We start from the raw sequence: 25972 nt of genomic DNA on the forward strand, positions 1-25972 counted from the left end.
AACAGAACCGTGAGGAACACCAAAATTTACAGTTGCTTTGTCAGAGGACAAACCATTCACAGAGACAAACTGATATCTTTCCGACAGATAAGATCTAAACCAGACCCGAACTTGTCCGTGTAGACCGATTTTGGTTTCCAATCTCTCCAAAAGAATGTGGTGATCGATGGTATCAAAAGCAGCACTAAGGTCTAGGAGCACGAGGACAGATGCAGAGCCTCGGTCTGATGCCATTAAAATGTAATTTACCACCTTCACAAGTGCAGTCTCAGTGCTATGATGGAGTCTAAAAGCAGCATTCCGTATACATTGTTTGTCTTCTGGAAGGCAGTGAGTTGCTGCGCAATAGCCTTTTCTAAAATGTTTGAGAGGAATGGAAGATTCAATATAGGCCGATAGTTTTTTATATTTTCTTGGTCAAGGTTTGGCTTTTTCAATAGAGGCTTTATTACTGCCACTTTTAGTGAGTTTGGTACACATCCGGTGGATAGAGAGCCGTTTATTATGTTCAACATAGGAAGCAGCTCTTTCGGTAGTTTAGTTGGAATAGGGTCCAGTATGCAGCTTGAAGGTTTAGAGGCCATGATTATTTCCATTATTGTGTCAAGAGATATAGTACTAAAACACTTGAGTGTCTGTCTTGATCCTAGGTCCACGCAGAGTTGTGCAGACTCAGGACAACTGAGCTTTGAAGGAATACGCAGATTTAAAGAGGAGTCCGTAATTTGCTTTCTAATAATCATTATCTTTTCCTCAAAGAAGTTCATGAATTTATTACTGCTGAAGTGAAAGCCATCCTCACTTGGGGAATGCTGCTTTTTAGTTAGCTTTGCGACCGTATCTTAAAGAAATTTTGGATTGTTCTTATTTTCCTCAATTAAGTTGGAAAAATATGATCGAGCAGCAGTGAGGGCTCTTCGGTATTGCATGGTACTGTCTTTCCAAGCTAGTCGGAAGACTTCCAGTTTGGTGTGGCGCCATTTCCTTTCCAATTTTCTGGAAGCTTGCTTCAGAGCTCTGGTATTTTCTGTATACCAGCAAGCTAGTTTCTTATGAGAAATGTTTTTAGTTTTTAGAGGTGCAACTGCATCTAGGGTATTGCGCAAGGTTAAATTGAGTTCCTCAGTTAGGTGGTTAACTGATTTTTGTCCTCTGACGTCCTTGGGTAGGTAGAGGGAGTCTGGAAGGGCATCAAGGAATCTTTGTGTTGTCTGTGAATTTATAGCACAACTTTTTATGCTCCTTGGTTGGGGTCTGAGCAGATTATTTGTTGCAATTGCAAACGTAATAAAATGGTGGTCCGATAGTCCAAGATTATGAGGAAAATCATTAAGATCCACAACATTTATTCCATGGGACAAAACTAGGTCCAGAGTATGACTGTGACAGTGAGTAGGACCCGAGACATGTTGGACAAAACCCACTGAGTCGATGATGGCTCCGAAAACCTTTTGGAGTGGGTCTGAGGACTTTTCCATGTGAATATTAAAGTCACGAAAAATTAGAATATTATCTGCTATGACTACAAGTTCCGATAGGAATTCAGGGAACTCAATGAGGAACGCTGTATATGGCCCAGGAGGCCTGTAAACAGTAGCTATAAAAAGTGATTGAGTAGGCTGCATAGATTTAATGACTAGAAGCTCAAAAGACAAAAACATATTTTTTTTTTGTAAATTGAAATTTGCTATCGTAAATGTTTGCAACACCTCCTCCTTTGCGGGATGCACGGGGGATATGGTCACTAGGGTAACCAGGAGATGAGGCCTCATTTAACACAGTAAATTTATCAGGCTTAAGCCATGTTTCAGTCAGGCCAATCACATCAAGATTATGATCAGTGATTAGTTCATTGTCTATAACTGCCTTTGAAGCAAGGGATCTAACATTAAGTAGCCCTGTTTTGAGATGTGAGGTATCACAATCTCTTGCAATAATGTCAGGAATGGAGGAGGTCTTTATCCTAGTGAGATTGTTAAGGTCGAACACCGCCATGTTTAGTTTTGCCCAACCTAGGTCAAGGCACAGACACTGTAAGGCCATTCTACTGCCAATGTTTGTCTATGGAGATTGCATGTGCTCGATTTTATGCACCTCTCAGCCACGGGTGTGGCTCGAATTAGCAGAATCCACTAATTTGAAGTGATGTCCATATACTTTTGTAATTACTGTATAGTATATATTCAGCATGACATTCACGTGAGCATTATAATATGATTACACAACCCAGAAGTAATGTGAAATGAACTCCTAACTTGACAGCAATATATTTAGACTACTTTGCATTTGTCTGGGCTTGCTAGCTGTAGCCAGTAGCCACTAGCCAGCCAGAAGTCCTGGGCGGAACATCAAATCAAATTTGATTGTCACATACACATATCTAGCAGGTTATTGTGGGTGTAGCGAAATGCTTATGTTCCTAGATCCAACAGTGCAGTAGTATCTAACGATTCACAACAATACACACAAATCTAAAAGTAAAAGAATGGAATTAACACATATAGAAATATTAGGATGAGCAATGTCGGAGTGGCATTGACTTAAATACAGTAGAATAGAATACAGTACATACATATGAAATGAGTAAAGCATTATGGAACATTATTAAAGTGACTAGTGTTCCATTATTAACGTGTCCAGTGATTCCCTGTCTATGTATATAGGGCAGCAGCCTCTAAGGTTCAGGGTTGAGTAACCGGATGGTAGCCGGCTTATTTAACAGTCTGATTTCCTTGAGAAAGAAGCTGTTTTTCAGTCTCTCTGTCCCAGCTTTGATACACCTGTACTGACCTCGCCTTCTGGATGGTAGTGTGGTGAACAGGCCGTGGCTCGGGTGGTTGATGTCCTTGATGATCTTTTTGGCCTTCCTGGGCTGTAGGTGTCCTGGAGGGCAGGTAGTTTGCCCCTGGTGATGCGTTGGGCAGACAGCACCACCATCTGGAGAGCCCTGCGGTTGCGGACAGTGCTGTTGCCGTTCCAGGCAGTGACACAGCCCGACAGGATTCTCTCAATTGTGCATCTGTAAAAGTTTGTGAGTATCTTAGGGGCCAAGCCAAATTTATTCAGTCTACTGAAGTTGAAGAGGCACTGTCGTGCCTTCTTCACCACGCTGTCTGTGTGGATGGACCATTTCAAATTGTTAGTGATGTGTACGCCGAGGAACTTTAAGCTTTTCACCTTCTCCACTATGGTGACGTCAATGTGAATAGGGGCTTGCTCCCTCTGCTGTTTCCTGAAGTCCACTTTTCAGCTCCATCATTTTGTTGACATTGAGAGAGAGGTTATTTTCCTGGCACAAATCCTACAGGGCCCTCACCTCCTCCCTGTAGGATGTCTCGTCTTAGTTGGTAATCAGGCCTACCACTGTTGTGTTGTCTGCAAACTTAATGATTGAGTTGGAGACATGCGTGGCCATGCAGTCATGGGTGAACAGGGAGTACAGGAGGGGGCTGAGCATGCACCCTTGTGGGACCCCAAGGTTAATGATGAGCTTGGAGGGTACTATGGTATTTAAGGCTGAGCTATAGATAATGAACAGCATTCCTACATATGTATTCCTCTTGTCCAGATGGGATAGGACAGTGTGCAATGCGATGGCGATTGTATCGTCTGTGGATCTATTGGGGTGGTATGCAAATTGAAGTGGGTCTTGTGTGTCAGATAAGGTAGAGTTGATATGATCCTTAACTAGCCTCTCAAAGCACTTCATGATGACAGAAGTGAGTGCTATGGGGCGATAGTCATTTAGTTCAGTTACCTTTGCTTTCTTGGGTACAGGAACAATGGTGGACCTCGGCCAGGGAGAAGGAGAGCCCACAGTCTGACGGCACTTGTGTTATCCTCAAAGAAGAAGGCGTTTAGCTTGTCCGGGAGCAAGACGTCGGTGTCCCCCATTTAAGAAAAAAACAAACAAAAGGAAACTTCTTGGCGAGGAAAAAACGATTTTGAATAATCTAGGTGTCATAACCAGCCATAAAATAACGCAATATATGTCACCACAGGTGTAGATATATAGGCCATGACATATGTTCTATTAACTTTTTCGGATCATTGGGACACTAGCGTCCCACCTCAACAACATCCGGTAAAATTGCAGAGCGCAAAATTCAATAAACAAAAGTAGTAATATTAAACATTCATAAAAATACAAGTGTTATACAGCATTCTTTAGCTTATAATCATGGTAATTTGTCCGATTTACCATAGGCTTTAAGGCAAAAGCATAGCATTTGATCGTCTGAGGACAGTGCCACAGCCACTTCCTGCATTAACATGAATTCATAACCTGCACAGGTGTCACAAAACTCAAAAATAGCGATAAAATAAATCACTTACCTTTGAAGATCTTCATCTTTTTGCAATCCAAAGGGTCCCAGTTACACAATGAGTGGTTGTTTTGTTCGATAATGTCCTTCTTTATATCCCCAAAAAGTCAGTTTAGTTGGCGCTCTTCATTCAATAATCCACCGGTTTCCCCTCGTTCAAAATGCATACAAAATTAATCCCACACGTTACCAATATACTTAGTCCAAACAAGTCAAACAACATTCCTAATCAATCCTGGGGTACCCTAATATGTAAATAAACGATACAATTTAAGATGGAAAATAGTATGTTAATTCCCGGAGATAAATAACCAAGTGCGTGCCCTCACCGGAGCGGGCCATAAACATTTTTCAACCAAGCAGAGGCATAACGAAAGTTAGAATAACCAAGCAGAGGCATAACGAAGATAAAATAAATCACTTACCTTTGAAGATCTTCATCTTTTTGCAATCCAAAGGGTCCCAGTTACACAATGAATGGTTGTTTTGTTCGATAAAGTCCTTCTTTATATCCCAAAAATGTCAGTTTATTTGGCGCGTTTGATTCAGAAATACACCCGTTCCAACTCGCCCAACATGCCTACAAAGGAAACTAAAAAGTTACCTGTAAACTTCATCCAAACAATTCAAACAACATTTCTAATCCAACCTCAGGTACCCTAATATGTAAATAATCTATACAATTTAAGATGGAATAAACTGTGTTCAATACCAGAGAAAAAGAACGAGGAGCACGCACCCATTCACGAGCGCCAAAGTCCTTCTGAGGGATACTTCGAAAGAATACGAATAGAATCCTTCTTAATTTTTCAAAAAACAAGCATGAAACATTTTCTAAAGACTGTTGACATCTAGTGGAAGCCATAGGAACTGCGATCTGGTTCCTAATTATTAGACTTTCCCATAGAAGAGCATTGAAATGTCCAATGACCTAAAAAAAAAAATCCTGGGAGGATTTTCCTCGGGGTTTCACCTACCAAATCAGTTCTGTTATACTCACAGACATTATTTTTTAGAAACTTTAGAGTGTTTTCTATCCAATACTACCATATGCATATCCTAGCTCCTGGGCCTGAGTAACAGGCAGTTTACTTTGGGCACCTCAGTCATCCAAACTTCTGAATACTGCCGACTAGCCTTAAAAAGTTTAACTGTAGGGAATTGCTTTAAAAAGGTCAAACCAAGGATCATTTTGCTGCTGTATTTAGAAATGTCTGACCCATTTATAAGAAAATATTTGGTTAAAAAATGTTTTGTACTTACTGCTATTAGCCCATACAAATTAATTGAATAAGAGATTCACTACATGGAACAACAGATTAAAAAGGAAGGTTGCTCTGAAGTGTCTGTCCTATATCTGGAAGATCAGGAACGTTTTTTTTAAAACTTGCATTTAACCCCTTATTTTTCTAAATTAACAGTCTCCAAATATACTTCCATAAATTTTTCAACTGGTACCAGGGGATTTTCAGACAAGTCTTGTGAGGCCTGTGGGCATCCTAAAGCAAAACAACTGACATGTACATGTTTGTGAGAGTCTCACAATTTGGCAGATCGGCTGTACCGACTTTACGAGTCCCAAGACACTTTGTGAGGGTCGTAGAGCAAAATTGAGAACACCATCGTGAGAGTATCCTCTTTCCATAGAGTGGTCATAATAGTTTGTTGGCCAAACCGTTCGGACGTCTCATGGTCTCATGGTCTGACAAACATCGCTCTAGCTCTGCCACCTTTCCCCGCAAGTGCGACATAGGTGGATGCGGTGGATTGTGACACTCTAGCTTAAACTGATATTTTTAGGGGGCTTTTATTATGCTAATTATTTTCCCACACAGGGCACGGACTTCGACCTTATGGGGTTAAAGTGGCGAAAAGGAGTTTGAAAGCATCTTTATTTCTGAAGTAAACTCTGTCGTTGTTTTATAAGGAGACAGTTCCAAGTAGCAATAAGCTTTTCCCATGGATATATTTAGCATAAAATACATTTAATTAACAGGCATTAACATTACAGTGAGTCAATAATGTCTGTCTCACAAAATGCTTCTTTAATTAGCATTTTAACCCAGAAATAAATGTGACCCCTCGCAAGGGAAATGTTTAAATACCCAGGGGTCATTAATACACATTATAAACTCTATATATGTACAGTGCATTCGGAAAGTATTTCGACCCCTTGACCTTTTTCACATTTTGTTACGTTACAGCCTTAATCTAAAATGTATGAAATTATTATTGTTCAATCTAAACACAATACCCCATAATGACAAAGCAAAAACAGTTGTTTTTTTATTGTTCCAAAAACAAACAATTAAAAAATAAGAAATATACAATTTACATAAGTATTCAGACCCTTTACTAAGTACTTTGTTGAAGAAACTTTGGAAGCGATTATAGCCTCGAGTCTTCTTGGATATGACGCTACAAGCTTGGCACAGCTGTATTTGGGGAGTTTCTCCCATTCTTCTCTGCAGATCCTCTCAAGCTCTGTCAGGTTGGATGGGGAGCATTGCTGCACAGCTATTTCCAGGTCTCTCCAGAGATGTTCGATCGAGTTCAAGTCCGGGCTCTGGCTGGGCCACTCAAGGACATTCAGAGACTAGTCACAAAGCCACTCCTGTGTCATCTGGCTGTGTGCCTAGGGTCGTTGTCCTGTTGGAAGGTGAACCTTTGCCCCAGTCTGAGGTCCTGAGTGCTCTGGAGCAGGTTTTCATCAAGGATCTCTCTGTACTTTGCTCCTTTCAGCATTCCCTTGATCCTGACTAGTCTTCCAGTCCCTGCCTCTGAAAAACATCCCCACGGCATGATGCTGCCATCACCATGCTTCACCGTAGGGATGGTGCCAGGTTTCCTCCAGATGTGATGCTTGGCATTCAGGCCAATAGTTTAATCTTGGTTTCATCAGACCAGAGAATCTTGTTTCTCATGGTCTGAGAGCCCTTTAGGTGCCTTTTGGCAAACTCCAAGTGGGAAGTCATGTGCCTTTTACTGAGGAGTGGCATCCGTCTGGCCACTCTACCATAAAGGCCTGATTGGTGGAGTGCTGCAGAGATGGTTGTCCTTCTGGAAGGTTCTCTCATCTCCACAGAGGAACCCTAGAGCTCTGTCAGAGTGACCATCGGGTTGTTGGTCACCTCCCTGACCTAGGAAAAGTCTTGGTGGTGAATGTTAGAGGCCACTGTGTTCTTGAGGAGCTTCAATGCTGCAGAAATAATTTGTTACCCTTCCCCAGATCTGTACATCAACACAATCCTGTCTCGGAGCTCTATGTACAATTCCTTCGACCTCATGGCTTGGTTTTTGTTCTGACATGAACTGTCTACTGTAGGAGCTTATATAGACAGGTGTGTGCCTTTCCAAGGCATGTCCCAATTAATTGAATTTTCCACAGGTGGACTCCAATCAAGTTGTAGAAACATTGATTGTAGAAAGGTTTATCAATGGAAACAGGATGCACCTGAGCGCAATTTCAAACTTTATTTAATCAATTGTAGAATAAGGATGTAAAGTAAAACGATGTGGAACAAGTCAAGGGGTTTGAATGTTTTCCGAATGCACTGTATGTTTTATTTGCATTTTATAATGTTTTTCAGCAGTAGGAATATACCATTTTAACACCTGAGGCTGCTGTGTGAGTAGGAGAATGTGTGTTATATAGTCAAATCTGAAATGGCTATTCTACTGATCTTTGCTGCGCACCAAATGTGCTTGTTTGGACTAGTATTATACAAGCCATTATTGTCCTTGCATGAACAAGCTCCAGGACCGGACTGGAACAATCTCCATATTCCGTCTGGAAACATTGAGGATGTTAAGTTCGAAGTTATTTATTCACTTTGAAACATCACAAAGGTTTTCTGTGTGCGACACAGCATTCCTTCCCCCTATTCCATCTGTCTCAGGCTCTGCTTCAAATTCAGGCCCTTATGGGTCAAATATCAATTTCACAACAACATTAGATTAATCCCAGAATCCTTACCAAAACCTGACCACAGCTGCACATGCACCCCCACCCACTCTCTTCTAAAATCAATACAATCTTTACTGTAGTATACTGGAGTATTAAGATTTACTCCACTTAGGTGTGATCTCAACCCACAGTTCACTCTTAAAGTGCTAAAAACGTGCTACTTATAACCATAAAGAGATCTTCAGTTGCCCAACGAAGAACCCTCAAATAACTAATTTTTGTAGACTTCTTTGAGGGTCCTTCGTTGGGGCCAAAAATGGGTTCTCCTTTAGGGACAAGCCAAATAACCCTTTATGGTTGTATTAGGTTTTTTCATTATGACACAATACCCTTTTGGTCCAATCCCAGCCTGTCAGTGTACCTGTCTGTTTACATCGTGTGTTTGGTTCATGACTACAGTGGCCTTGTCAGAGACCCATGGCATTACGTTGTACACACATAGACTTTTCCCCTGGGCGTTGAAACCTAATCACAGACACTGCGTGTGTGTGCATGCGTGCGTGTGTGTGCGTGCGTGTGTGTGCATGCGTGCGCATGTGCGTGCGTCACGATCACACTTGTATGTGTGCATGTGTCAGTCTGTTTTTATACTGTGCAGTCCTTACTCCTTATGTGATGCTGGTGTTGTCCTTTCTCCGGGGGCCTGCCTCTGGTCTATGTACATTGGCTTCTCTAAAGACACTGTGTGTGTTTGGATAGCGACTCCTATAGCTGCAAAATCTGATATTGAATGTTGTCCTTTTAATCAGGCTGCCATTATGGTTGTTTTCATATGCAATCAGGCAGGCTTTTGAAGCATGCTGCTGTGTCCCTGTTTTGAGTGTAAATAGACACTTAATAGCCACGGTTCAAGGCCTGGGGTATGCACTGTTTGTATCTGATTATAGTCACAACATTAGTTCACCAGTAATTCAAAAGCTCAGAAAATCTCACCTTCTTTGTCCTTATTGTGCTCACTTGCTTTCTCACTCTCCATTCCCTCTGTCTCTGACTGTCGCTCTCTCTCACCTCTGTCTCTGTCTGTCGCTCTCTCACCTCTGTCTCTGTCTGTCGCTCTCTCACCTCTGTCTGTCGCTCTCTCACCTCTGTCTCTGTCTGTCGCTCTCTCACCTCTGTCTCTGTCCGTCGCTCTCTCACCTCTCTCTGTCTGTCGCTCTCTCACCTCTGTCTCTGTCTGTCGCTCTCTCACCTCTGTCTGTCGCTCTCTCACCTCTGTCTCTGTCTGTCGCTCTCTCACCTCTGTCTCTGTCTGTCGCTCTCTCACCTCTGTCTCTGTCCGTCGCTCTCTCACCTCTCTCTGTCTGTCGCTCTCTCACCTCTGTCTCTGTCTGTCGCTCTCTCACCTCTGTCTCTGTCTGTCGCCCTCTCACCTCTGTCTCTGTCTGTCGCTCTCTCACCTCTGTCTGTCGCTCTCTCACCTCTGTCTCTGTCTGTCGCTCTCTCACCTCTGTCTCTGTCTGTCGCCCTCTCACCTCTGTCTGTCGCTCTCTCACCTGTCTCTTTGTCTGTGTGTGTCCGTATCTGTCTCTGTATCTCTCACTCTCCATTCCCCTCTCCACTTCTCCCATCTGCCTCTCTTTATTAGTCTGTTTAAAGTCAATATTGTGGGCTGTGAATTAACCAGATGCTTAGAATAAAGGTGGGACATATTGCTCCTGACAAAGACCCCTAACTCCGACAATAATCCATCTGAACTGATAGGGACCACTGGCCATTCAAGTAACCTCCGTTACCGAGACAGAAAAAGAGTGGCAGACCAGGTTCTTTATTATTTTGGAACTTTTGTAAGTTTAATGTTCACTGTACATGTTTTATTGTTTATTTCACTTTCGTTTATTATCTATTTCACTTGCTTTGGCAGTGTAAACATACGTTTCCCATTCCAATAAACCCCCTTAAATTGAGAGAGAGAGAGAGAGAGAGAGAGAGAGAGAGAGAGAGAGAGAGAGAGAGAGAGAGAGAGAGAGAGAGAGAGAGAGAGAGAGAGAGAGAGAGAGAGAGAGAGAGAGAGAGAGAGAGAGAGAGAGAGAGAGAGAGAGAGAGAGAGAGAGAGAGAGAGAGAGAGAGAGAGAGAGAGAGAGAGAGAGAGAGAGAGAGAGAGAGAGAGAGAGAGAGAGAGAGAGAGAGAGAGAGAGAGAGAGAGAGAGAGAGAGAGAGAGAGAGAGAGAGAGAGAGAGAGAGAGAGAGAGAGAGAGAGAGAGAGAGAGAGAGAGAGAGAGAGAGAGACTCTGACTCTGACTCTGACTCTGACTCTGACTCTGACTCTGACTCTGACTCTGACTCTGACTCTGACTCTGACTCTGACTCTGACTCTGACTCTGACTCTGACTCTGACTCTGACTCTGACTCTGAGCAACGCAGCAGAGCCCCTACTGGTCGATTGGTAAGACATTCGCCTCACTGTGTCCCAGTGTGCTTGTGATTCTCTCTTTATTGCAATGCCATGCATGGCACAACAACTAAGGGATTTTAAAGACTTAAGTGAGTGTCAGACAAAGAGACTCGTTCCTCCTCCCATTGTCATATTGTCTTCCCACTGTTGGATGCTGCTGTCATGTCTTCACCATCGCCACTAGAGTAGAGCTGTTTGATTCCTCAGAAGACATGAAACAAACCCAGCCTTTCAGAGGCTGGGTCTAACACTCTACTTCTGAAGACTCAGATTAAGCCATAAAACAGCCGCGTAAGGGTCGTGTGTGTCTCTGAGTGACCCCATTATGCCATTGACAGGGTCTGTGTAGGTGGTAATGTTCCCCAGATAACCACATACACCCTCACTCCTTCCCCTTGTATTCCCTTCCGCACGCACTCTCTCTCTTTTATCTATATCAATTCCCACTCTCTTATCTATCTCTCTCTTAATAGTTGTTGAAGTATACTAGTCTCATTCCTTTAAATGTTTTTTGAACCCTTTAAGCCTTTTCTCAACCGATTGGTAGAGCATGTTTTGACAATGGATTTAGTGGATTTTAGCTTTCACTTGATTGGTCAACTCCCCCAGCCCTCCTGCATCGATTTACATCATTTGTATCCTTTTTGGTTACTGCAGTTCAGTGTTGTGGCACTCGTACTTTGCCAATTTAGAGGGCTGTAAGAAATCCCAAAAAATCTGTCACCAACAATACAGGATAAAAGGCAGGAATTCAGTTGGTGAGGGATTAATATTGCACCATTCCTGTTAGTAGAGACCTTGAAGAGTAGGGATATGAAAATAAATAGTTAAAATGTAAAAAGGTTAAAAATTTGGTAAAAATTTGGTCAACCAGATGGTTGATATGTCAGTAAAAAGTATGGTGGACTAAGCATAGGGAACATTTGTTTTTTATTGAAAATACTTATTTTGGTGAAAAATATGATTGAATTGTTGAAAACAAAGTATATTAGGAAACATACACTACCGGTCAAAAGTTTTAGAACACCTCATTCAAGGGTTTTTATTTTATTTGTACTATGTTCTACATTTTAGAATAATAGTGAAGACATCAAAACTAGGAAATAACACATATGGAATCATGTAGTAACCAAAAAAGTGTTAAACAAATCAAAACATATTTCCAATTTGAGATTCTTCAAGTAACCACCCTTTGCCTTCATGACAGCTTGCACACTCTTTATAATGACACAAGGCGAGACCCAAATGCAGACACAGTAGGCAGATGGTTGGAGTTTAAGATGTTTCATAAATCCAAACGGAATGGGCAAGAGAATGGTTGTGGACAGGCAAAAGGTCATAACCAGATCAGAGTCCAGGAGGTACAGAGTGGCAGACAGGCTCGAGGTCAGGGCAGGCAGAATGGTCAGGCAGGCGGGTACAGAGTCCAGAACAGGCAAGGGTCAAAACCGGGAGGACTAGAAAAAGGAGAAAAGGCAAAGCAGGAAAAAAACAAACACTGGTAGGCTTGGACATACATACTCTGGCACAGAGAGACAGGAAACACAGGGATAAATACACTGGGGAAAACAAGTGACATCTGGAGGGGGTGGAGACAATAACGAGGACAGGTGAAACAGATCAGGGTGTGACACTCTTGGCATTCTCTCAACCAGCTTCATGAGGTAGTCACCTGGAATGCATTTCAAATAACAGGTGTGCCTTCTTAATGTATTTGAGCCAATCAGTTGTGTTGACAAGGTAGGGGGGGTATACAGAATATAGCCCTATTTGGTAAAATACCAAGTCCATATTATAGCAAGAACAGTCCATCATTACTTTAAGACATGAAGTCAATATGTAACATTTCAAGAACTTTTAAAGTTTCTTCAAGTGCAGTCGCGAAATCCATCAAGCGCTATGATGAAACTGGCTCTCATCAAGACCGCCACAGTAAAGGAAGACCCAGGGTTACCTCTACCTCTGGATAAGTTATAGAGAGTTATCAGCCTCATAAATTGCAGCCCAAAAAAATGCTTCACAGTGTTCAAGTTACAGACACATCTCAACATCAACTGTTCATAGGAGACTGCGTGAATCAGGCCTTCATGGCAGAAACCACTACTAAAGGACACCAATAAGAAGAATAGACTTGCTTGGACCAAGAAACACGAGCAATGGACATTAGACCAGTGGAAATGTGTCCTTTGGTCTAATTTGAGGTTTTTGGTTCCAACCGCTCTGTCTTTGTGAGATGTAGTGTGGGTGAACAGATGATCTCTGTATATGTATTTCCCACCGTAAAGCACGGAGGAGGAGGTGTGATGGTGTGAAGATGCTTTGCTGGTGACACTGTCTGTGATTTATTTAGAATTCAAGGCACACTTAACCAGCATGGCTTCACAGCATTTTGCAGCGATACGCCATCCCATCTGGTTGGGCTTAGTGGGACTATCATTTGTTTTTCAACAAGACAATGACCCAACACACCTCCAGGCTGTGTAAGGGCTATTTTACCAAGAAGGAGAGTGATGGAGTGCTGCATCAGATGACCTACCCTCCACAAATTGAGATGGTTTGGGATGAGTCAGACTGCGGAGTGAAGGAAAAGCAGCCAACAAGTGCTCAGCATATGTGGGAACTCCTTCAAGACTGTTGGAAAAGCATTCCAGGTGAAGCTGGTTGAGGGAATGCCAAGAGTGTGCAAAGCTGTTATCAAGGCAAAGGGTGGTTACTTTGAAGAATCTCAAATATAAAATATAATTTGATTTATTTAACAATTTTTTGGTTATTGCATGATTCCATATGTGTTATTTCCTAGTTTTTAATGTCTCCACTATTATTCTACAATGTAGAAAATAGTAAAAGTAAAGAAAAACCCTTGAATCAGTAGGTGTTCTAAAACTTTTGACCAGTAGTGTAAATTGGTTAAACCACATTTCATGCCCCATGAAGTCAATGAATTAATATTCAGACTTAAGGTTACCTATAATAGTAAGAAAACGGACGCAGGCAAGACGGATGTAGTGACGTCGTGTTGTGATGGTGGCTCTTTTTAATTGGATCATGGCCCTGACTAATGCAATACCATGAACTGGAGCATGACCTGAACGCTTTCCGGACGAAATTGAGGGTGTTGGAAAACAAGTTTTGGGAATTTCGCAGTGCTGTCTGAGCGCAGGGAGGTCGAGTTGCAGTTACAGCTTGATTATGCAAATAACGTTTTTGGTTCCTTTTCTGTTTTTGCAATCATCTCCATGTAATTCTGACTGAGACCCAATCCCCACTCTCTGTGATGTTTCTGTAGTTTCATGAATACAGATCTTGAATTTAATTTAGAAGTCTCTTTCTCTGTCTCTATCTCTCTCTCACCCTCTGTCTGCCTTCTTTCTCCCTTTCCTGTCCTATCTCTCTCTCACCCTCTGTCTGCCTTCTTTCTCCCTTTCCTGTCCTATCTCTCTCTCTCTCAATGTCCCTTCCCTCCTTTCTCCTTTCTCTTGCTATGTCTCTCCATTCTCCTCTCTTTTCACCCCTTCTTTCTTATTTTCTCTCCTTCCCCCTTCTCTCCTTTTATCTTTTACTCTACCCCCCCTCTCTCTCTCCTCTTTCTCTCTGTGCCATTCCCTGGTTTGGCTTGGTCTTCTTGGGTCTGTGTGTGGTGGCATTGGGGGCAGGGCTTTCTAACTGCCTTGCCTGCCTGGCTGACTGGTTGGGTTGAGTGCAGTCAGTGTGCCCGGCCCCTCTCATAATTATAGACAGTAAACAGCCAGTCCTTTAAGGCCCAGTTTCCTGTCTGATGGGGCGAGCGTTCACAGGAAGAAAAAGAGGGAGCCGAGGAGAAAGGAAAGGAAAAGGAAAAAGGAAAGGAAAGGAAAAAAAGGAAGAAAGGAAAAGGAGAGGAAAGGAAAGGAAAAGGAGAGGAGAGGAAAGGAAAAGGAGAGGAAAGGAAAAGGAGAGGAAAGGAAAGGAAAGGAGAGGAAAGGAGGAAAGGAAAGGAAAAGGAGAGGAAAGGAAAGGAAAAGGAGAGGAAAGGAAAGGAAAAGGAGAGGAAAGGAAAGGAAAGGGAGGAAAGGAAAGGAAAGGAAAAAAGGAAAGGAAAGGAAAGGAAAGAAAAGGAGGAAAGGAAAGGAAAAGGAGAGGAAAGGAAAGGAAAGGAAAAGGAGAGGAAAGGAAAGGAAAGGAAAAGGAGAGGAAAGGAAAGGAAAAGGAAAGGAAAGGAAAGGAAAAGGAGAGGAAAGGAAAGGAAAAGGAGAGGAAAGGAAAGGAAAGGAAAGGAAAGGAAAAGGAGAGGAAAGGAAAAAGGAAAGGAAAAGGAGAGGAAAGGAAAGGAAAAGGAAAGGAAAAGGAAAGGAAAGGAAAGGAAAGGAAAAGGAGAGGAAAGGAAAGGAAAGGAGGAAAGGAAAGGAAAGGAAAAAGAGGAAAGGAAAGGAAAGGAGGAAAGGAAAAGGAGAGGAAAGGAAAGGAAAAGGAGAGGAAAGGAAAGGAAAAGGAAGGAAAGGAAAGGAGAGGAAAGGAAAGGGAAAGGAAAAGGAGAGGAAAGGAAAGGAAAGGAGAGGAAAGGAAAGGAAAAGGAGAGGAAAGGAAAGGAAAAGGAGAGGAAAGGAAAGGAAAAGGAGAGGAAAGGAAAGGAAAAGGAGAGGAAAGGAAAGGAAAGGCAAAATGGTGGGCTGAAGGCAGACCAATGTAAAGTAGGGAGAGGAGAGGAGTTGGTGACACACATTCCTTCAGTTCCAGAAAGCCAAGCAGCCTGTTTGATCGGATGTTTCCTACAGCAAACCCTAATTAGAACCTCCAACATCCCCCTGATTGAACCTTTTTCTCTCTCTCTTTTATTCCTCTTCCCTTCTCTTTCTCCCCCTATCTGTGACAGCTGTCTTCTTCCTCGCTTTCTCTTTCCTTTCTCTTTTTCTCTGTCTCCCTCCCATCTAACCCCCCTGCTCTCACACACATGTTCTCTTCTATTCCCTCTATTCTCTCCTTCCTTTTTTACCTTCCTCCTCTCATTTACTCTTACTTTCTACATCTCTTAATCTCTTTCTCCGTATTTCTAATCTTCCACCGTCTCTCTTATTTTCTCCAGCCTTCTTCCCTCCTCTCTCTCTCATGCCCTTTTTCTCGCTCACACTTTCTCTCTCTCACACTTTCTCTCTCCCTCCCTCTCTCCTTTTCCCTTTCTCCCTGTGCACTGCACTGGCAGGCGAGTGGGACTTGAGATTTTCTTTGGCAGTCTGATCCCTCTCACTTGGCTGGGACAAGACCTGGAGCGTGCTACTGGCTGGGAGTGTGGAGGGGAGGGAGGGAGGGAAGAGGGGAAGGGGAGGAGGGAGAGGAAGGGGGACTGAGGGAGGAGGCGTGTTCTGTAGCTGGTAATGAAGACTTCTCTTTTCATCCTCAGAAGGCAGAGTCTGTGTGGACGGGCCCAGGGGCTGCACAGCTCCAGTGCTCTCTCTGCTTCTAACGTGTGCTGAGCCCTGCTCTGCTCTGCTGTGCGCTCCACTACGCTCTACGCTGCTAGCCTGTGTGACTGGCTGTCTGCGCTCAGCTGAGAAAGAGAGAGAGAAAGGGAGAGCAACTACTACTGCTACAGATGTGAGGCTTTCCCCAGTGCTGGCTATACTATACCGCTCCTGAGGTAAGAGTTTAGACTACTACAGCTGCTGTTGATGTGTCAGTGTGTGTTGTCTGCACCAGTGAAGTCTGGATGTCTGTCTGGATGTCTGTCTATCTAGGCGTGCGTGAGGGGTGAGGGGGTGTGGGGGCAACTTCCATTCATCCCTCTTCCCACCGCAAACAAATTCAGACACACATACACAGACGCATACACACACTCTGTCACAGATCTTTTTCCATGATGTAATCTTCGTATTTTGTCCCTTTTTGACAGTTTGGTGATGCTGACATTGTTTTGTTAAATTCACTCATAATGTGATTTTAAAAAGGACTATAAATACTGAGAATTCTCTACCAGGCCTGGACTGGACTGGGCTGGGCTAGACTGTCTGGACTAGACTGGGCTGGGCTAGACTGTCTGGACTAGACTGGGCTGGACTAAACTACCTGAACTGGGCTAGGTTGGACTAGAATGGGCTGGACTCAACTGGGCTGGACAAGACTGGGCTGGACTTGTGTGGGCTGGACTCAACTGGGCTGGACTAGGCTGGGCTGGACTCAACTGGCTGGGCTGGGTTGGACTTTTTTCCAGCTTTGATAAACTAGTCTGCAAACATGGCTGGACTGTACAATGATTCGTATCTCTTCTGACCTACTGTAAACTTCTGAACTGGACTAGTCTAAACTGTTCTCTGCTGTACTTAGCTGAACTGTGCTGGACTAATCTGTGCTAGGCTGGGTCAGGCCCTCTCCTGTATGTATGTGTGAGTAAGAATAAGAGAGAGAGAGAGAGAGAGAGAGAGAGAGAGAGAGAGGGGGAGAGGGAGAGGGAGAGATAGACTATGTGTGTCGGTGAAAGACATAGTGTGTGTCAGTGATAGTGTGTTTATTTGCTCTGCTGCGGGGCAGGCCGATCCTCGGGGCTGTTTGGAGCTCATCTCTGTAAATAAGACAGAGGGAGAGAGAGAGACAGAGTGAAGAGGGAAAGGAGACAGTCTGCATGCGTTCCTCATCTGCAGCCCAGTGACAGCAGCTTTGATGTGAGTCCTACTGCATCTGTCCCCTCTCCCCGCCGGGCACCACCGGCCCCAGCCCCACCACTTCACCCCACTCACTTTCATCCACATTCCCATGGAAATCCGTCCATATGCACTACTTCAACTCCCCCTCTTCTAATCCCACTATCCCCTTCAAGTGCACACTGACACCCTGCGGTGAAGCCTTCACCCCTATCATCACAGACTCCTATATGCTTCCCAAGTAGCACCCTATTCCCTATATAGTGCACTAGTTTTGACCAGAGCCCTACGAGAATAGGGTGCCATTTGGGATGGAGTATATGCCTCTTGCTTTATTTTCTCCTTTTAATCGTCTGGTCTTCTCTGATCGTGCTGCTACTACTGCTCTGTTTCTGGGTCTTCTAGGGGGAATGGGTCTTTCTGAAGCCTCTCCCTCAAGGAGGGAGATCCTAAGTGACTTTCCATTTGTTTTCTGCCTATGCCGGCCAAATGCTCTCCTGAATAGTGTACAGGAGCCTGGGTTAATTGAAAAAACATAGGCTTACAGTCTGGTCTGCCATGAAGGAGGGAGAGGAGACGGTCCTTGTGTCACTGTGTGAATGGACTTTCCAGAGCTGGCTGGAGAGAGGGGGAAGGAAAGAAAGAAAAGAGGAAGGAGAGGAAAGGAGGACACAGAGAAAGACGATTATGATAGACAGAGAAAATAAGAGAAGAGGGAAAGGTAAAAATAGACAGAAGGATAGAGAGAATAGAGTGAAATAGGGGATACGTCATGTAAAGAGATTTAAAGGGCAAGTTAAAAAACCTCCACAAAACAAAGAAAGAGAACAATCTTCAGTAGACTTCCTTGGTTACAGAATAGGATATTTTATTTCTGTAAGGAGTCTATAGTGTGCAACAGTAGTGTGTTTAAAAGAGGGTTATAGGTCTGTAGACTAGGATGACACACACACACACACACACACACTGGGAGAAGAGAGAGCATCACGGTATCGTTGGCTGGTCATTAGAGCCCCACTCGGCAACAGTAAAAGCAACACTAAAAACAACTTTACTGCAGTCCACCCAACAGCGCTGTTTGTGCCATAATCTTCTCCATGGGGAGTCTTTGCAGGAGTTAACACCACTTTACTGCAATGCCCCTCAGCAGTGAGAGTGTCTATACTATAATCAGCATACAGTAAAGACCTGATTACTGACATCAGGTCTTTAAGGCAGTTTTTTCTGCTTTACTGCACTTCCTCTTCCGTCAAAACTGTAAGTAGAGAGAGATTGTATCTCACTCTACAGTGTTCTGCCTGCCTGCCTGCCTATCTGCCTGTCTTCCTAGCTCTCTCTCTCTCTCTCTCTCTCTCTCTCTTCTCCCCTTAACCCTATATCCCTCCCCCATTTCTGCATTGTTTTCCTGTTTGCGGTGCAGTCTTGTTTGGTGCTGATAGCAAAGCTGTCACTGGGTACAGATGGCATATTTGTTGCACACATGTACTATATGCCAGTGGCTGCTCTAGTTGCCGGTGGCTGTTGGTTGTTGCCAAGGGGGCCCCGGGGTTTACAAAGGAAGGCATCTTTTGTTGACTTCCTTTCTGGGTGGTTGATGCCTCTGTTTGTTAGGCCCCCAAGCCGTCCCGAAGCCCTCCTACTGCCTTTCCCTGTGTTAGTTAATGTAACATTACACTTCACCCCTGTAAACCTTATTATACACAGACAGACACACATACACAGGCACGCGTGGACACGAGCACAGACAGACATACATGCACGCGGTATGGAAAGATCAACAGTGTCATCAACGCAGGGCGGCAGGTAGCCTAGCAGTTAGAGCGTTGGGCCTGTAACCGAAAGGTTTCCAGATCGAATCCCTGAGCTAACAAGGTTCAAAAAAAATCTGTTGTTCTGCTCCTGAACAAGGCACTGTTCTTAGGCTGTCATTGTAAATGAGAATTTGTTCTTAATCTTAACTGACTTTCCTAGTTAAATAAAATAAATAAATAAATAAAAACACATCTTCAAAGTCTCCTAGAGGGGGGTATCACCATTAAACCAACCCCCCTTAGCTTAACCCTCAACTCAGTGAGGAGACAGCAGGGTGAGGTGGGGTTAACCTCAGGAGCTGGGATCAAATCCAACAGCACAGGAATAAATTACCCCAACTACAGTTGTAGGATCTTAATTTGATCGCCCTGTTGTAGGAGAACTTTCCGGCAATTCAAGAAATGTAAAACTTGCAGTGTCTGTTAATTATAATCCATCTAATAATTAACATTTCCTGTTGCTGCAGGATTATTTTCCTGCTGTTTCAAATTAAGATCCTACATCTGTACTGTGATTAAGGGGTTAAGGGGCAGAGTCCGTTTGATCTCACCTTGACTAAAGTGAAGACTTCAGTGATGTGGTCTAAATAGGGGCCAGGATTTGTTTTGTCATGAACTGACCAGGAAAAACTCTGGGCCCTAGTTATAGCAGGATGCATAGCTATATATGGCCAAGTACCTCGAGATCAGATCAGTCTGATTTACCTTACTGTGTAAGGCCAGGAGTTTTTCCTAGTCGGATGGGTCACATGCACATGGTTGGAAAAAACTCCTGGCTTTATCATATGCATAAAGGACATGGTCATGGACAATGTTGTTTACCATATCAACAATGCAGAAGTTGGAATGGTTATGTAAAATGACAAAGATTATTGAAGCCTTAATTCCCCGTCTGAGTGTCCACCGTGTCTCACCAGTATTGAAAGGAGTCTGACCCGCTTTTAGCTGCGGTAGTGAGTGTCTCACACACACAAACACACACACATATGCATGCACACACACACACAAACACACACAAACACGCACACACACACCGGCCACAACTTGAAAAGGAAGAGAAGTTTTGTCCTTTATACTTATGGTGCTTTCAAGACAACTGGGAACTCTGAAAAAACAAGGTAAAATCATGACGTCAGTGATCTTCTGGTCGGAAAGTCATAGTTCTAGAAAGAGACCGGAGTTCCGACTTGGAATTCCAAGTTGGATGACCTTTCAACACTATTTTTCCGAGTCGGAGCTTGAACTTACTGAAGTCGGAAGTCAGAGATTTCCGAGATCCCAGTTCCCGGCAATAGTTGCCCTTTGTGACCGATGGTGATGTCATGGTTACGTCACAGGAATGGCATATTGTGAAATAGTGAAATGAGGTGTATTTCTAACCTGATCCTAGATCTGGTTGTGCTGTCTTAACAACTCCTATTGTCATTGTTAGGAGTTGGCAAGACGTCTAAAAGCTTCGGTTAGATACACGTACATGTGAAAACAGATGGGCTCTTGGTAAGGTTAGGTGATCAATTTTATTTGGGATGGTATGTTCTTAAATAGGATGTGTTCAGTTCGGACTCAGTGTGGTGTTGAGCTCCAGTAAGTGATCTTCTGTGAAGCATCTGCTTGGTACAACACAACACTGTTCCTCAGCAACACATTCACCATCTATTACACTGCTTACTCACAGAACAACTTATATATACACACACACACACACGCACACACACGCACACACACACACACACACACACACACACACACACACACACACACACACACACACACACACACACACACACACACACACACACGACAGCCAGGCTGGGCACACACTGCAGGTCTGACTGAGCACACACACCGGCGCACGCACACATGCACATGCACACACATGGGCATGCACATGCACACACACACACAATCACCAAGAGCCAGCTTGGGGCATTATTTCCTAGCTGTGTCCAGCAGCAGGCAGCAGCAGTTATGTACAGTGGAGAGAACAAGTATTTGATACACTGACGGTTTTGCAGGTTTTCCTACTTATAAAGCATGTAGAGGTCTGTAATTTTTATCATAGGTACACTTCAACTGTGAGAGACGGAATCTAAAACAAAAATCCCGAAAATCCCATTGTATGATTTTTAAGTAATTAATTAGCATTTTATTGCATGACATAAGTATTTGATACATCAGAAAAGCAGAACTTAATATTTGGTAGAGAAACCTTTCTTTGCAATTACAGAGATCATACGTTTCCTGTAGTTCTTGACCAGGTTTGCACACACTGCAGCAGGGATTTGGCCCACTCCTCCATACAGACCGTCTCCAGATCCTTCAGGTTTTGGGGCTGTCGCTGGGCAATACGTACTTTCAGCTCCCTCCAAAGATTTTCTATTGGGTTCAGGTCTGGAGACTGGCTAGGCCACTCCAGGACCTTGAGATGCTTCTTACGGAGCCACTCCTTAGTTGCCCTGGCTGTGTGTTTCAGGTCGTTGCCATGCTTGAAGACCCAGCCACGACCCATCTCCCCTCAATACGGTGCAGTCGCCCTGTCCCCTTTGCAGAAAAGCATCCCCAAAGAATGATGTTTCCACCTCCATGCTTCACGGTTAGGATGGTGTTCTTGGGGTTGTACTCATCCTTCTACTTCCTCCAAACACCGCGAGTGGAGTTTAGACCAAAAAGCTCTATTTTGTCTCATCAGACCACATGACCTTCTCCCATTCCTCCTCTGGATCATCCAGATGGTCATTGGCAAACTTCAGACGGGCCTGGACATGCGCTGGCTTGAGCAGGGGGACCTTGCGTGCGCTGCAGGATTTTAATCCATGACGGCGTAGTGTGTTACTAATGGTTTTCTTTGAGACTGTGGTCCCAGCTCTCTTCAGGTCATCGACCAGGTCCTGCCGTGTAGTTCTTGGCTGATCCCTCACCTTCCTCATGATCATTGATGCCCCACGAGGTGAGATCTTGCATGGAGCACCAGACCGAGGGTGATTGACCGTCATCTTGAACGTCTTCCATTTTCTAATAATTGCGCCAACAGTTGTTGCCTTCTCACCAAGCTGCTTGCCTATTGTCCTGTAGCCCATCCCAGCCTGTGCAGGTCTACAATTTTATCCCCGATGTCCTTACACAGCTCCCTGGTCTCGGCCATTGTGGAGAGGTTGGAGTCTGATTGATTGAGTGTGTGGACAGGTGTCTTTTATACAGGTAACAAGTTCAAACAGGTGCAGTTAATACAGGTAATGAGTGGAGAACAGGAGGACTTCTTAAAGAAAAACTAACAGGTCTGTGAGAGCCGGAATTCTTACTGGTTGGTAGGTGATCAAATACTTATGCAATATGCAATAAAATGCAAATTAATACCTAAAAATCGTACAATGTGATTTTCAGGATTTTTGTTTTAGATTCCGTCTCTCACAGTTGAAGTATTCCTATGATAAAATTTACAGACCTCTACATGCTTTGTAAGTAGGAAAACCTGCAAAACCGGCAGTGTATCAAATACTTGTTCTCCCCACTGAAGATGATGTGTAATGAATAGGATTTGGAGGCTGAGGCTCTTGAAGCTGAGCAGACTCAGAACAGAGCTAATGCAAAACACATGACAAAGAGAGAAAGAGGGGGAGAGTCCTTCCCTTCCTCCTCCTCACACAGAACACATTTACCCCAAAAATCAGTCCTACCATACGTCTCTGTTTGTCAGGTCACACCTTCCATGTGAAGAGCCTCTCCTCAGCTCCCCCGCAAATCCCCCCAAAAACAGACCTGACTGGAGTGGGGAAGAGACTGCTGGGGCTGGCTGGCTGGCTGGCTGGCTGGCTGGCTGGCTGGCTGGCTGGCTGGCTGTGTGTGTGTGTGTGTGTGTGTGTGTGTGTGTGTGTGTGTGTGTGTGTGTGTGTGTGTGTGTGTGTGTGTGTGTGTGTGTGTGTGTGTGTGTGTGTGTGTGTGTGTGTGTGTGTGTGTGTGTGTGTGTGTGTGTGTGTGTGTGTGTGTGTGTGTACAGAGTTCTGTGTGGTTTTTTTCTGTGTATGTTTGTGTCTTTCTCTCGCTCTCTCTCGCTCTCTCTATCTCGCTCAATTCAATTTCAATTCAATTTTAATTCAATTTAAGAGCTTTATTTGCATTGGAAGCAAATGTTAACATTGCCAAAGCAAGTGAAATAGATAATAAACAAAAGTTGCAAAAGACTAAAGACGTCAAATGTCATTATGTCTACATACAGCGTTGTAATGGGCAAATAGTTAAAGTACAAAAGGAAAAATAAATAAACATAAATGTAGGTTTAATTTACAATGGTGTTTGTTCTTCACTGGTTGCCCTTTACTTGTGGCAACAGGTCACAAATATTGCTGCTGTGATGGCACACTGTGGTATTTCACCCAATAGATATGGGAGTTTATCAAAATTGGATTTGTTTTTCGAATTCTTTGTGGGTCAGTGTAATCTGAGGGAAATATGTGTCTCTAATATGGTCATACATTTGGCAGGAGGTTAGGAAATGCAGCTCAGTTTCCACCTCATTTTCTGGGCAGCGTGCACATAGCCTGTCTTCTCTTGAGAGCCAGGTCTGCCTTCGGCGGCCTTTCTCAATAGCAAGGCTATGCTCACTGAGTCTGTACAAAGTCAAAGATTTCCTTAATTTTGATGCAGTCACAGAGAACAAGGAATTCTGCTATTGTGTACTCTCTGTTTAGGGCCAAATAGCATTCTAGTTTGCTCTGTTTTTCTGTAAATTCTTTACAATGTGTCAAGTAATTATCTGTTTTTTTCTCATGATTTGGTTGGGTCTAATTGTGTTGCTGTCCTGGGGCTCTGTGGTGTCTGTTTGTGTTTGTGAACAGAGCCCCAGGACCATCTTGCTTAGGGGGCTCTTCTCCAAGTTAATTTCTCTGTAGGTGATGGCTTTGTTATGGAAGGTTTGGGAATCGCTTCCCTTTAGGTGGTTGGAGAATTTAACGGCTCTTTCCTGGATTTGGATAATTAGCGGGTATCAGCCTAATTCTGCTCTACATGCATTATTTGGTGTTTTACATTGTACGCAGAGGATATTTTGGTGTTTGTCCCATTTTGTGAATTCTTGGTTGGTGAGTGGACCCCAGACTTCACACCCATAAAGGGCAATGGGTTCTATAACTGATTCAAGTATTTTTTAGACAGATCCTAATTAGTATGTTGAATTTTATGTTCCTTTTGCCTTGTCTCTCAGATCGTTCACATCTTTGTGGAAGTTACCTGGGGCGCTGATGTTTAGTCCGAGGTATGTATTGTTTTTTTTTGTGTGCTCTAGGGCAACGGTGTCTAAATGGAATTTGTATTCGTGGTCCAGGACACTGGACCTTTTTTGGAACACCATTGTTTTTGTCTTACTGAGATTTACTGTCAGGGCCCAGGTCTAACAGAATCTGTGCAGAAGGTCTAGGTGCTGCTGTAGACCCTCCTTGGTTGGGGACAAATGCACCAGATCATCAGCAAACAGTAGACATTTGACTTCAGATTCTAGTAGGGTGAGGCCGGGTGCGGTAGACTGTTCTAGTGCCCTCACCAATTTGTTGATATATATATTGAATAGGGTGGAACTTAAGCTGCATCCCTGGCTCACCCCCCGGCTCCGTGGGAAAAAAATGTGTTTTTTAACCGCACACGTTTTGTTTCAGTACATGGATTTTATAATGTCGTATGTTTTTCCCCCAAAACCACTTGCCATCAATTTGTATAACAGGCCCTCATGCCAAATTGAGTCATAAGCTTTTTTGAAATTAACAAAGCATGAGAAGACAATGCCTTTGTTTTGGGTTGTTTGTTTGTCAATTAGGCTGTGCAGGGTGAAAACATGGTCTGCTGTACGGTAATTTGGTAAAAAGACAATTTGACATTTGCTCAGTACATTGTTTTCGCTGAGGAAATGTACGAGTCTGCTGTTAATGATAATGCAGAGAATTTTCTCAAGGTTGCTGTTGACGCATATCCCACGGTAGTTATTGGGGTCAAATTTATCTCCACTTTTGTGGATTGGGGTGATCAGTCCTTGGTTCCAAATATAGAGAATATGCCATAGCAGAGGATGATGTTAAAGAGTTTAAATATAGCCAATTGTAATTTGTGGTCTGTATATTTTATCGTTTAATTTAGGATACCATTAACCCCACAGGCCTTTTTGGATTGGAGGGTTTGTATTTTGTCCTATAGTTCATTCAATTTAATTGGAGAATCCAGTGGGTTCTGGTAGTCTTTAATAGTTGATTCTAAGATTTGAATTTGATCATGTATATGTTTTTGATTGTTTGCTCTTTGTTATAGAGCCCAAAAGATTGGAGAAGTGGTTTATCCATGCATCTCCATTTTGGATGGATTATATAGATTCTTCAATTACATTGAGCTGATTTCTGATGTGCTATTCCTTCTTTTTCCTTTTTCTGTATTATTTTTGTGATTCACCATAATGAACTCCTCATGACTCATGACTCCTGCAGGCTTTGTTGACAATAAACCTTCTTGTTTACCCAACCGTGGGACAGACTATGTCTGTTCCCACACTCAGGATTCTGACTCTCTATTGGTTACACAGATGTTTGGCCTCCCATCCTATTCTAACCACCTCTCGCCGGCTTTGTAGTCATGTTACCTGATGAAATTGCTGTATAATATGGTGTTGTTTCCATCTAATGCACATTCAAATGTCATGCGTCAACACTGTAGAGCTCTCCCTGTCCTCTGCCGTGCCTTGATTGTATTACTGTTGATGATATCTGGAAATATGCATGTACACCCTGGCCCATCTACTGTTGCTAGCCCCAAATCTGACTTGTGCTCTGATATTGCTTTCACTGATTTTTGGTCTCGTAAAAGCCTGTTTTTTCTGCACGTTATTACTAGAAGCT

The 25972-nt window shown here is 43.4% G+C and overlaps 1 protein-coding gene across 5 annotated transcripts in view; it reads left to right on the forward strand.

The window, feature by feature from the left end:
• Positions 1-25972, forward strand: part of LOC112252542 — a 159620-nt gene that overhangs the window by 46548 nt on the left and 87100 nt on the right. For 2 of the 5 annotated variants that reach the window (XR_002953856.2, XM_024423844.2), the window contains exon 2: positions 16059-16295. The gene's annotated coding sequence lies outside the window, so the exon portion shown is untranslated. Of the gene's footprint in view, positions 1-16019; positions 16296-17182; positions 19149-24300; positions 24352-25972 lie in introns of those variants that run through there. The other 3 variants (XR_006083608.1, XR_002953858.2, XM_042323246.1) reach the window with 3 other exon arrangements.

Source organism: Oncorhynchus tshawytscha, linkage group LG06, assembly GCF_018296145.1.
Source record: "Oncorhynchus tshawytscha isolate Ot180627B linkage group LG06, Otsh_v2.0, whole genome shotgun sequence".
In the NCBI taxonomy this organism is placed as follows: Eukaryota; Metazoa; Chordata; class Actinopteri; order Salmoniformes; family Salmonidae; genus Oncorhynchus; species Oncorhynchus tshawytscha.